This window comes from Pan paniscus, chromosome 9 (assembly GCF_029289425.2).
Source record: "Pan paniscus chromosome 9, NHGRI_mPanPan1-v2.0_pri, whole genome shotgun sequence".
Classification (NCBI taxonomy): Eukaryota; Metazoa; Chordata; class Mammalia; order Primates; family Hominidae; genus Pan; species Pan paniscus.
Genome location: NC_073258.2, coordinates 66,892,858 through 66,905,837, shown reverse-complemented (window position 1 = coordinate 66,905,837; position 12,980 = coordinate 66,892,858). Strand labels below are relative to the sequence as shown.

The 12,980-nt window shown below is 46.0% G+C and overlaps 1 long non-coding RNA gene across 1 annotated transcript; it reads right to left on the bottom strand.

The window, feature by feature from the left end:
- Positions 1 to 4,282: 4,282 nt before the first annotated feature.
- Positions 4,283 to 12,978, bottom strand: LOC106635280 (uncharacterized). Its single transcript, XR_004665121.3, has 4 exons — positions 12,843 to 12,978; positions 10,446 to 10,543; positions 9,771 to 9,857; positions 4,283 to 4,575 (listed from the first exon to the last, which is right to left on the bottom strand). It is a non-coding gene; the product is annotated as an uncharacterized LOC106635280 (long non-coding RNA).
- Positions 12,979 to 12,980: the final 2 nt, after the last annotated feature.

The following is a 12,980-nucleotide window of genomic DNA, read 5'->3' as shown; positions in this document are numbered from 1 at the left end:
CGGGTAATTTTGTATTTTTAGTAGAGATGGGGTTTCTCCACGTTGGTCAGGCTGGTCTCGAACTCCTGGCCTCAAGCGATCCTCCCCCCTCGGCCTCTCAAAGTCCTGGGATTACAGGTGTGAGCCACCATGTCTAGCCGAAGATGCTAAAAACATATGAGAACTGTCCTTAACACAAATAAATTTGAAAACCTAGTGCCCTGCTGAAACCTAAACCCCAAGGTGATCAGAAGTGGGAGGTGATTAAGTCCTGAGAGTGCGATTAGTGCCCTTATATTAATAGAAGATACTTTTGCCCCTTCTGCCGCTTGAGGACACAGTAAAAAGGCACCATATTGGCTGGGCACAGTGGCTCACGCCTGTAATCCTAACACTTTGGGAGGCTGAAGCGGGCGGATTACCTAAATTTGGGAGTTCGAGACCAGCCTGACCAACATGGAGAAACCCTGTCTCTACTAAAAGCACAAAATTAGCTGGAGGTGGTGGCACATGCCTGAATCCCAGCTACTCAGGAAGCTTTGGCAGGAGAATTGCTTGAACCCGGGAGGCAGAGGTTGAAGTGAGCCGAGATCGCACCATTGCACTCCAGCCTGGGCAATAAGAGTGAAACTCTGTCTCAAAACAAACAAACAAGAAAAAAAGAAAACAAAAATAGCCGGCTGTGGTGGTGGGCGCCTGTAATCCCAGCTACTCGGGAGCCTGAGACAGGGAGAATTGCTTGAACCCAGGAAGCGGAAGTTGCAGTAAGCCGAGATCGAGCCACTGCACTCCAGCCTGAGCGACACAGCAAGACTCCGTCTTGGGGGGGGCGGAAAAAAGAAGGCACCATATTTGAAGCAGAGAACAAGCCCTCACCAGACACTGAACCTGCTGGCACCTTGACTTGGACTTCCCAGCCTCTGGAAAGCAAGCAATAAATTTGTTGTTTGTTAATTACCTAATCTAAGGTATTTTGTTATAGCAGCCGGAATGGTAATATTCCATTGACTCAAGAAAAATGGAATAATCCTATAAATACTAAATATTCATGTATATTAAAGAAATTGGCCAGGTGTGGTGGCTCACACCTGTAATACTAGCACTTTGGGAGGCCAAGGTAGGAGGATCACTTAAGTCTAGGAGATTCAATCAAGATCGGTCTTTCTGATCTTGATTAGAGAACTCTTATAGAAGAATTTTCACTGCAACCTCTGCCTCCCAGGTTCAAGCATTCATTTAAAAATTTTTGCAGATGGCAGATTGTGGGGCTTCTCAGCCTCCATAACCTTGTCAACCAATTTCCATAATAAATCACCTCTTATATATCTATATCTGTTTGGTTCTTTCTGGAGACCCTGGACTAATGCAAATGGATTAATAAACTGTGGGCCAGGTGCAGCCCACAAAAATTCATTTAAAATTGAATAATTTTACCATATTAAAACTCAGGATTTCTGTTCCTCAGAAGACATCCTCATACTACAATTTATCTAAGAAACTCTGGATATAAAATATATTTTTTAAGAAGAAAGAAGAGGCCGAGTGCGGTGACTCACACCTGTAATCCCAGCACTTTGGGAGGCCAAGAGGGGCAGATCACCTGAAGTCAGGAGTTCAAGACCAGCCTGGTCAACATGGTGAAACCCCGCCTCTACTAAAAATACAAAAATTAGCTGGGCATGGTGGTGCACGCCTGTAGTCTCAGCTACTTGGGAGGCTGAGGCAGGAGCGATTATTGCTTGAACCCGGGAGGCAGAGGTTGCAATGAGCCGAGATCATGCCACTGCACTCCTGCCTGGGCCACAGAGTGAGACTCCATCTTAAAAAAAAAAAAAAAAAAAAGAAGGAGAAGGAAGAAAACACATGATGAAACAGAAAAAAGTGGCCGGGCACGGTGGCTCACGCCTGTAATCCCAGCACTTTGGGAGGCCAAGGTGGGCAGATCACAAGCTCAGGAGATCGAGACCATCCTGGCTAACATGGTGAAATCCCGTCCCTACTAGAAATACAAAAAATTAGCCGGGTATGGTGGCGGACACCTGTAGTCCCAGCTACTCAGGAGGCTGAGGCAGAAGAATGGCGTGAACCCGGGAGGTGGAGCTTGCAGTGAGCCAAGATTGCGCCACTGCACTCCAGCCTGGATGACAGAGCGAGACTCTGTCTCAAAAAAAAAAAAAAAAAAAAAAGAAAAGAAAAAGGAAAAAAAAGAAAAAAGTGGTTATCAGTCTCAGTGTGGTGGCTCACACCTGTAATCTCAGCTCTTTGGGAGGAGGCCGAGGTGGAAGTATTACTTGGGCCCAGGAGTCTGAGACCAGCCTCGGCAACAAAGCGAGACCTCATCTCTACTAAATTTTTTTAAAAAATTAGTGGGGTGTTAGCTGGGCGTGGTGGCTCACGCCTGTAATCCCAGCACTTTGGGAGGCTGAGGTGGGTGGATCATGAGGTCAGGAGATTGAGACCATCTTGGCTAACACGGTGAAACCCCATCTCTACTAAAAATAAAAAAAAATAAAAAATAAAAAATTAGCCAGGCATGGTGGCGGGCACCTGTAGTCCCAGCTACTCAGGAGGCTGAGGCAGGAGAATGGCGTGAACCTGGGAGGCGGAGCTTGCAGTGAGCCGAGATCACGCCACTGCACTCCAGCCTGGGCGACAGAGCGAGACTCCATCTCAAATAAATAAATAAATAAATAAATAAATAAATAAATAAAAATAAAAATAAAAAAATTAGTGGGGTGTTATAGTGAGTGCCTGTAGTCTCAGGCCTCAGTCTCCTCAGTCTCCTCTGAAGACTGAAGGGTGAGGATCCCTTGAACCCAGAAGTTTGGGGCTACAGTGAGCTATGATTGCACTACTGCCCCAGTCTGGGCAACAGAGCAAGATCCCGTCTCAAAAAAAAAAATTAGTTACCTATAGGGGAAGGGAGACAGCAGGTTGGAGAGGACAGGGATAGAAACAAGACTTCTTTTAATATATCTTGTTACATAGATTTGACTTTGGAACGATATAATATTTCACATCATTATGAAGAAAAATAAAACTTTAAAAAGCAATTCCTAAAAAGGGAAAATAAAACTATGTATCAATTTGCTGGTATAACTTTATGGAGATTAACTATTCAAAGAGATTCAAAACAAAGTTATCTGACTATCATCCCTAGTAGGCTATAACCTAAGGACAAGAACTACAAAAATATATTTTCAGAAATCTTATTATGTTGAGTCATAAGTTTTATGAAAAATAAAAAAAGAAAAAAGAAATCATTATGGAGGTAGAGTTGGTATCATTATTCTGAAACTGTTTTGTATACAGTGTGAGATAAAGCAAATGAGTAATGGGTTGGTGTCACTGAGAACTGAGGCTGGGTGCAGTACCTCATATCTGTAATCCCAGCACTTTGGGAGGCTGAGGTGGGAGGATTGGTTGAGCCCAGAGCCAAGGAGTTCAAGATCAGCCTGGGCAACAGAGCAAGACCCCATTTCTAAAATTAAATAAAAAAACAGAGAAAGAATTGAGATTTTTAAAATTGTGGTTAAATATATATAACATAAAATCTACCATGTTACCCATTTATAAGTGTGCCACTGAATGGCACTTAGTACATTCACACTGTGTGCTACCATCAATCACCACCATCCTGCTCCAGAATCTTTTCATCATCCCCAACATAAACTCTGCATCTGTTAAGCATTAACTCACCATTTCCCCTTCTCTCCAGCTTCTTGTAATGGGTATTCTACTTCCTTTCTCTATGAATTTGACTATTGTAGGTATCTCACATAAGTAGAATCATATAACATTTGTCCTTTTGTGTCTGGATTCTTTGACTTAGCATGTTGCCTTCAAGGCTCCTCAATACAGCATGTATCAGAATTCCCTTCCTTAAGGCTGAATAATATTCCCTTGCATGTATATACCACATTTTGGGGTTTGGTTTTGTTTTGTTTTTGAGATGGAGTCTCACTCTGTCACCCAAGCTGGGTGCAGTGGTGTGATCTCAGCTCACTACAACCTCTGTCTCCTGGGTTCGCGCAATCCTCCTGCCTCAGCCCTCCAAGTAGCTGGGATTACAGGCGTGCGCCACCACACCCAGCTAATTTTGTATTTTTTTTTTTAGTAGAGACAGCGTTTCGTGGGGTTTCACCATGTTGGCCAGGCTGGTCTTGAACTCCTGGCCTCAAGTGATCCACCCGCCTCGGCCTCCCAAAGTGCTGGGATTACAGGCATGAGCCACCGTGCCCGGCCGCATTTTTTTAATCCATTTGCATTAATCCGGGATCTCCAGAACAGAACCAAACAGATACAGATATAAGAGGCGATTTATTATGGGAATTGGATGACAAAGTTATGGAGGCTGAAAAATCCCACAATCTGCCATCTGCAAGCTGGAAGACCTGGAAAGTCAATGGTGTAATTCATTCCAAGTCCAAAGACCTGAGGACCAGGTGAGCCAATGGTGTAATGTCTCGGAGTCTGAAGGCCTCCAGGAGCTCTGATGTCTGAGAAGTTGGATGTCCCAGCTCAAGAAAGGAGAGAATTCACCTTTTCTTCACCTTTTTGTTCTATTTGCGCCCTCAGTGGATTCGATGATGGCACCTATGTTGGATAGGGTGGATCCTTTTACTCAGTCTGATTCAAATACTAACCTCTTCCAGAAACACTCTCACAGACATACCCAGAAATAATTTTCTACCAGCTATCCGGGTATTCCCTGGGCTGGTCAAGTTGACACATGAAATTAACTATCACACTGGTCATGCGTCAATGGACATTTGGGTTGTTTCCGCCTTTTGGCTATTGTGAATAATGCCGCTATGAACACTGGTGTACAGATATCAATTTGAGTTCCTGCTTTCAGTAGTTTTGAGTACTATGAAATTTCTGGATCATGTGTTAATTCTGGTTTAATTCTTTTGAGGAACCGCCATACTGTTTTCCAGAGCGACTGCACCATTTTACATTCCCACCAGCAATTCACAAGTGTTCCAATTTCTCCACATGTTCTCCACATCTCCATATTTCTCAGCAAACAGCTGTTACCTTATTTTTCTGATAACAGCCATCCTAATGGGTGTGAAGTGGTATCTCTTTGTGTGTTTTTTTTGTTTGTTTTTTTGTTTTGTTTTGTTTTGAGATGGAGTCTCGTTCTGTTGCCCAGGCTGGAGTGCAGTGGCGCGATCTCGGCTCACTGCAAGCTCCGCCTCCCGGGTTCACACCATTCTCCTGCCTCAGCCTCCCGAGTAGCTGGGACTACAGGCGCCCGCCACCATGACCGGCTAATTTTTTGTATTTCTAGTAGAGATGGGGTTTCACCGTGTTAGCCAGGATGGTTTCGATCTCCTGACCTCGTGATCCACCCGCCTCGGCCTCCCAAAGTGCTGGGATTACTACAGGCGTGAGCCACGGCGCCCGGCCTATTATTAGTTCTTTATATGTTCTGGGTATTAATCCTTATCAGATATGTAATTTGAAATATTTCCTACCATTCTGTGGGTTGATTTTTTACTTCAGTATATTGTATTTGATGTACAAAAGTTTTTAATTTTTATAAGCCTAATTTATTTTTTTCTTTTGTGGTCTGTGCTTTTATGTTGTATCCAAGAAATCACTGCCAAATTCAATGTCATGAATATTATACAACATAAATGATAACATATAAACAATAAAAACATAAATAATAACATATAAGCAATCAAAAACATGGGGCACTATGTTTTTTTCTGAGTTTATAGTTTTAGGTCCTACATTTAGGTATTTGGTCCCTTTTTAGCTCTTTATTTTATTTATTTATTTTTTTGAGACAGAGTCTCGCTCTGTCGCCCAGGCTGGAGTGCAGTGGCGCGATCTCGGCTCACTGCAAGCTCCACCTCCCGGGTTCACGCCGTTCTCCTGCCTCAGCCTCCTGACTAGCTGGGACTACAGGCACCCGCCACCGTGCCTGGCTAATTTTTTTTTGTATTTTTAGTAGAGACAGGGTTTCACCGTTTTAGCCAGGATGGTCTCGATCTCCTGACCTCGTGATCCGCCCGCCTCGGCCTCCCAAAGTGCTGGGATTACAGGCATGAGCCACCGCGCCCGGCCCCAGTTCTTTATTTTTTTGAGACAGCGTCACACTCTGTCGCTTAGGCTGGAGTGCAGTGGCATGGCTCACTGCCGTGAACTCGAACTCCTGGGCTCAAGCAATCCGTCTCAACCTCCTGAGTAGCTGGGACTACAGGCATGCACCACCATGCCCAGCTAATTTTTTTCTTTTTTTTTTTTTCTTTTGTAGAGATAGGATCTCACTATGTTGACCAGGCTGGTTTCAAACTCCTGGGCTCAAGTGATCTTCCCGCCTTGGCTTCCCAAAGTGCGGGAATTACTGATGTGAGTCACCAGGTCCAGCCATTTGATCCATTTTGAGTTAATTTTTGTATATAGTGTTAGGTAAGGGTCAACTTCATTCTTTTGCATGTAGATACCCAATTTTCCCAAAACCATTTGTTGAAAAGATTGTCCTTTCCCCCAGTGAATGGTCTTGGCGCCCTTGTTGAAAATCATTCAGCCGTATATGGAAAGGTTTTATTTTTATGGGCTCCCTATTCTGTTCAATTGGTCATATGTCTGTCTTTATTTTTTTTGGAGACAGAGTTTCACTCTTGTTGCCCAGGCTGGAGTGTAATGGCTCAATCTCGGCTCACTGCAATCTCCACCTCCCGGGTTCAAGCGATTCTCCTGCCTCAGCCTCCCAAGTAGCTGGAATTTCAGGCATGGGCCACCATGCCCGGCTAATTTTGTATTTTTAGTAGAGACGGGGTTTCTCCATGTTAGTTAGGCTGGTCTTGAACTCCCGCCTCAGCCTCCCAAAGTGCTGGGATTACAGACGTGAGCCACCACGCCCGGCCTATATGTCTGTCTTTATGCTAGAATCACACTGTTTTGATTACTGTAGCTTTGTAGTAAGTTTTGAAATCAGGAAGTATGAGTCCTCCACCTTTGTTTCTTTTTTTTAAGATTGTTTTGGTTATTTGGGTCCCTTGAGACTCCATATGGACTTAATTTAAGAGTGGATTTTTCTATTCCCTCAAAAGAAAATCAAGATTTTTGACATGGGAGAAACATGTAAAGTGACTAAGGTTAAGTTAAAACCCTGTAATTCTAGCTGGGCGCGGTGGCTCACACCCGTAATCCCTGCACTTTGGGAGGCTGAGGCACGTGGATCACGAGGTCAGGAGTGTAAAACCAGCCTGGCCAAGATGGTGAAACCCCGTCTCTACTAAAAATATAAAAATTAGCCAGGCATTGTGGCAGGTGCCTGTAATTCCAGCTACTCAGGAGGCTGAGGCAGAGAACTGCTTGAACCCAGAAGGCAGAGGTTACAGTGAGCCTGGGCAACAGAGCAAGACTCCATCTCAAAAAAAAATAATAATAATAAATAAATAAAATTTAAAAACCCTATAATTCTAAATTTGAATATGAAACATTAGTATGAACTCCTGATGCATTTCGTATTTAAAAAAAATTACAGCCAGGTGCGGTAGCTCACGCCTGTAATTCCAGCACTTTGGGAGGCCAAGGCAGGCAGATGACAAGGTCAGGACAGGAGATCGAGACCATCCTGGCCAACATGGTGAAACCCCGTCTCTACTAAAATACAAAAAAATTAGCAGGGTGTGGTGGCGCGTGCCTGTAGTCCCAGCTACTCAGCAGGCTGAGGCAGGGGAATTGCTTGAACCTGGGAGGCAGAGGTTGCAGTGAGCCGAGATCGCGCCACTGCACTCCAGCCTGGAGAATGAGCAAGACTCCATCTCAAAAAAAAAAATTACCAGCTAGGCTGGGCACAGTGGCTCATGCCTGTAATTCCAACACTTTGGGAGGCTGAGGCAAGAGGAGTGCTAGAGCCCAGGAGTACAAGATGAGCCTGGGCAACATAGTGAGACCTCTTCTCTACTAAAAAATAAAAAATTAGCTGAGCATGGTGGTGTGTGCCTGTAGTCCCAGCTACTGGGGGACCTGAGGAGGGAGAATCACTTGAGCCTAGGAGTTCGAGCCTGCAATGGGCTATGATCACACCACCACTGCAATCCAGCCTGGATGACAGAGCAAGACTCCCATTTTTAAAAAAATTACTGGCTGGGCATGGTGGCTCACGCCTGTAATTCCAACACTTTGGGAGGCCGAGGCGGGCAGGTCACTTGAGGTCAGGAGTTGGAGACCAGCCTGACCAACATGGAGAAACCCTGTCTCTACTAACAATACAAAATTAGCTGGGCGTGGTAGCGCATGCCTGTAATCCCAGCAACTCGGGAGGCTGAGGCAGGAGAATCACTTGAACCCGGGAGGCGGAGGTTGCAGTGAGCCAAGATCATGCCATTCCACTCCAGCCTGGGCAACAAGAGTGAAACTCTGTCTCAAAAAAAAAAAAAAAAAGTACTAACTATTCACCGAAAACATCTACAATGACTGACTCAGTAGCAATAAGTATCCGAAGTACTCACGCTGTAGTCTTTAAATATCATTTCCTACTAAGAGAAATCAGGACTCCTTGGAAAGCTGTCTGATTCCAGATCTGGGGCAGAAAATTTACTAGATGAGTCTAGAAATATCTTTTCAGGCCAGGCGCTGTGGCTCATGCCTGTAATCCCAGCACTGTGGGAGGCCAAGGCAGGTGGATCACCTGAGGTCAGGAGTTCGAGACCAACCTGACCAATATGGAAACCCCATCTCTACTAAAAATACAAAAATTAGCTGGGCGTGGTGGCACACTCCCGTAATCCCAGCTACTTGGGAGGCTGAGGCAGGAGAATTGCTTGCACCCGGGAGGCAGAGGTTGCAGTGAGCCGAGATTGCACCATTGCACTCCAGCCTGGGCAGTAAGAGCGAAACTCCATCTCAAAAAAAAAAAGAAAAAAGAAAAGAAATATCTTTTCATACCAGACAGCAAAGAAGCTATCACAGGCTACTGTAATTGCTTTTTTTAAATTATTTTTTTAATAGACATAGGGATCTTGCCATGTTGACCAGGCTGGTCTTAAACTCCTGGCCTCAATCAGTCTTCCCCATTCAGCCTTCCAAAGTGCTGGGATTACAGGTATGAGCCACCAAGACTCATATATTGGAATTGTGTCAAAAGGACTGAAGAACAACCAACTTGAAGAAGTTCTCCCTAACCAAAGACGAATAATTTGAATTTCAATAACTATATTTGATTAAAACACAGCTAATATATTTAAATCCATGCATTCATTAAGATTTTAAAAAACTCAGCCGGGTTTGGTAGTTCATGCCTGTAATCCTAACACTTTGGGAGGCTGAGACAGAAGGATCGCCTAAGCTCAGAGGTTCGAGACCAGCCTTGGCAACATAGCAAGATCTTGTGTCTACTAAAAATTAAAAAAAAAGAAATTAGCTGAGTGTGGTGGTGCACGCTGTTAGTCCTAGCTACTTGGGAGGCTAAGGTGGGAGGATTGCTTGAGCCCAGGAGTTTGAGGCTGCAGTGAGCAACGAGTCATGCCACAGCATTCCAGCATGGCGACAGAGTGAGACCCTGCCTCAAAAAATTGTTTTCTTTTTAATTAGCTGGGTGTGGTGGTGAGTGCTTATAGTCCCTACCTGGGAGGCCAAGGTAAGAGGATCCCAACTGATAGGGGCGTTGGTGGGAGAAAAAGTAGGTTTACTGATTTATTCTGAAAGCCAGCAAGACTGAGAGGATGGTGTACTAGCGTTCTAAAGTACCATTTTAAGTCAGTACAATCTTAGGCTCTTTCTATGTTAAGGGCAGGGAAGAGAAGGAGGGTGTGGTCAAGAAGTACCCCATGGCAGACATCTGGGCAGCAGCGAGGGTCCGAGGAGGTTGGGAACTTCTTTGTCCTTGGTCCAGTCACAATGCTCCTGTAAATCTTTAAGAAAACATAGTTGTTTACATACTTCTTTAACCCCAGACTAAGTTTTAAAAACTACATGATTGCTGTTTTTACATATTAGCTCAGTGCTCTAAAGCTTATGGCAGCAAAAAATTAGAAGTCCAAATGCCCATGGCTGGGCACGGTGGCTCACGCCTGTAATAACACTTTAGGAGGCCGAGATGGGCAGATCACCTGAGGTCAGGAGTTAGAGACCACCCTGGCCAACATGGTGAAACCCTGTCTCTACTAAAAGTACAAAATTAGTTGGATGCAGTAGTTCATGCCTGTAATCCCAACATTTTCAGAGGCTGAGGCGGGTGGATCACCTAAGGTCAGGAGTTTGAGACCAGCCTGGCCAACATGGTGAAACCCCGTCTCTACTAAAAATACAAAAAGTTAGCCAGGCATGGTGGCAGGCACCTGTAATCCCAGCTACTCAGGTGGCTGAGGCAGGAGAATCACTTGAACCCAGGAGGCAGAGGTTGCTGTGAGCCGAGATTGTGCCATTGCACACAACAAGAGCGAAACTCTGTCTCAAAAGAAAAAAAAAATACAAAATTAGCCGGGCATGGTGATGCATACCTGTAATCCTAGCTACTCAGGAGGCTGAGGCAGGAGAATCACTTGAACCTGGGAGGCAGAGGTTGCAGTGAGCCGAGATGGTGCTATTGCACTCCAGCCTGGGCCACAAGAGAGAAACTCCATCTCAAAAAAATAAAAATAAAAATGCCTATCTTCAGGATGAATAAACAAACTGTGGTATATTTACACAACAAAATAGTATACAGCAGTGAAAAAGTGAATTAACTGTGAAACATGAATCATAGTAACAGGTTGAGTGAAAAAAGCAAGTAACAAAGGACAACAAATCATATGATGCCCTCTTCATAAAAGTTCAAAACTGGCCGGGTACGGTGGCTCACACCTGTAATCTCAGCACTTTGGGAGGCAGAGGCTGGCGAATCACCTGAGGTCAGGAGTTCGAGACCAGCCTGGCCAACATGGTGAAACCCCGTCTCTACTAAAAAAATACAAAAATTAGCTGGGCGTGGTGGTTGGCCCCTTTAATCCCAGCTACTCAGGAGGCTGAGGCAGGAGAATCGCTTGAACCTAGGAGGTGGAGGTTGCAGTAAGCAGAATGCCACTGCATTCCAGCCTGCGCGACAGAGTGAGACTTTGTCTCAAAAAAAAAAAAAAAAAAGTTCAAAACTAAGGAAAACCAAAAGATATATTGTGTAGGCATGCAGATATAACTTTTTTTTTCTTTAAAATACAGAATTCTGGGCCAGGCGTGGTGGCTCATGCCTGTAATCCCACTTTGGGAGGCTGAGGTGGGAGGATCGCTTGAGCCCAGGAGTTTGAGACCAGCCTGGGCAACACAGTGAGACCCATCTCTATTTACAATAAATAAATAAATTAATTAATTTTAAAAATACAGAATTCTGGCCCAGCGTGGTGGCTCACGCCTGTAATCCCAGCACTTTGTGAGGCCAAGCGGGGAGGAAAGTTGAGCTCAGGAGTTCAAGACTAGCCTGGACAACAAGGTTAAACCACTTCTTTACAAAAAATACAAAAACTTAGCCGGGCATGGTGGTGTGCTCCCGTAGTCCCAGCTATGCAAGAGGCTGAAGTGGGAGGATTGCTTGAGCCCAGGAGGTAGAGGCTGCAGTGAGCCGAGATTGTGCCACTGCACTCCAGCCTGGGCGACAGAGACAGACCGTGTCTCAAAAAATAAATAAATACAATACAATACAATACAATACAATACAATACAATACAATACAATACAATACAATACAGAATTCTGGATGGTGGTGGCCCCTTGAGTTTTGCAATGGGTACATGGGTGTTTATCGTATTAATTTAAAAGTTATAAATATACATGAATTTTAAGAAGAGGATCCATGCAAGGTTCAATGATAATTGTATATCATTAACCAAAGATTTTAATTAATCCATTCTGTCAACTGAAGTCGGCCTCCCTCGCCCCCTGCCAAAAGTAAACACTTTTCTAATCAGGGCCAGCCACTGGAGAAACTGAAATGAGTGGGTGGGGTGCTAACTCTATTTTCACTTTTCTCTTCCTGTTTCTTCAGAGCCTGGGAAACAAGTCAGAATTTCCAATCTTTTCCAATTCCCACATGATTTCCTAATTTAAGACGAATTCAGAGAAAATAAAAAAGTCTTTCTCCATCTGGAGAAGACTCCGCCCCCTGCAGTGGAGCATCCTCCTTTGGGGATGAGGCCTGGGGTGGGGGTGCGTCAGCCCCAGCCTCCACACGGACGCGCCTTGGGCTTGGTCTTGGGGGAGCTACCTGCACTGTGGGGTCACATGACAGAATTAGTGGTCAGCCCTAGCTGGAGGTCCAGGGCAAACACAGGCGGGGGCAGGGGGGTGGGGGGTCGTGAGCCTGCTGATTCAAGTGTCCCTGTGGGTCCCGCACCCTCTGAGACACAAGCGCCAGGCTTCAGAGACGAGGCTCCGGGATTTACCCCTGGGGGCCTCCTGCTCCCACAGCCGATGAGAGCTGGCAGTTTGGCTGTATCGTAAGCTGGCGCTTTAGCTGGAGAGGGACGAGCCCTCGGCCAGCTCGCCAGCGGGAGGGCCTCAGTCGTCCCATCCGGGCTGTAGGCTCCGCAAAGCTCTTGATGCACTGTCAGGCTGGGAGGTCCGGCCGCTCCCATTCCCCCACAGCCGCATCTAGACTGGGGTGGGTAGGACATTTTAACGTGCTTCTGAGACAGCCACCACCGAAAGGCACCTTTAGCGATTAGGAAACCCGCGCGGAGTTCAACCAACCGGCCTCTGCGGAGCAGAAGTCCCGGTCGGGCCTTTCCCTGCGCGGGGCGGGCGGCCGCAGCCCAGTAGCCCTGGCTTTGCTCCAGACCCGGCCCAGAGTGACATCACCAAACTCCGCCGATCGGCGGGAGGGGGCCCTGAAATCCCCTAAAAACAAAGTGAGTAATCGGCGGACCCACCCTCCAGGCGGGGCCGGGACCCGGGAGCTAGCCGAGCCACCGGGCACGCCAGCCTCTTCGTCCTCGGCGAGGCGCGCACTTGGCCCCGACCCCCGGCAGCGGCTGTGCGTGCAGCCTCTTCGTCCTCCGCGCGGCGTG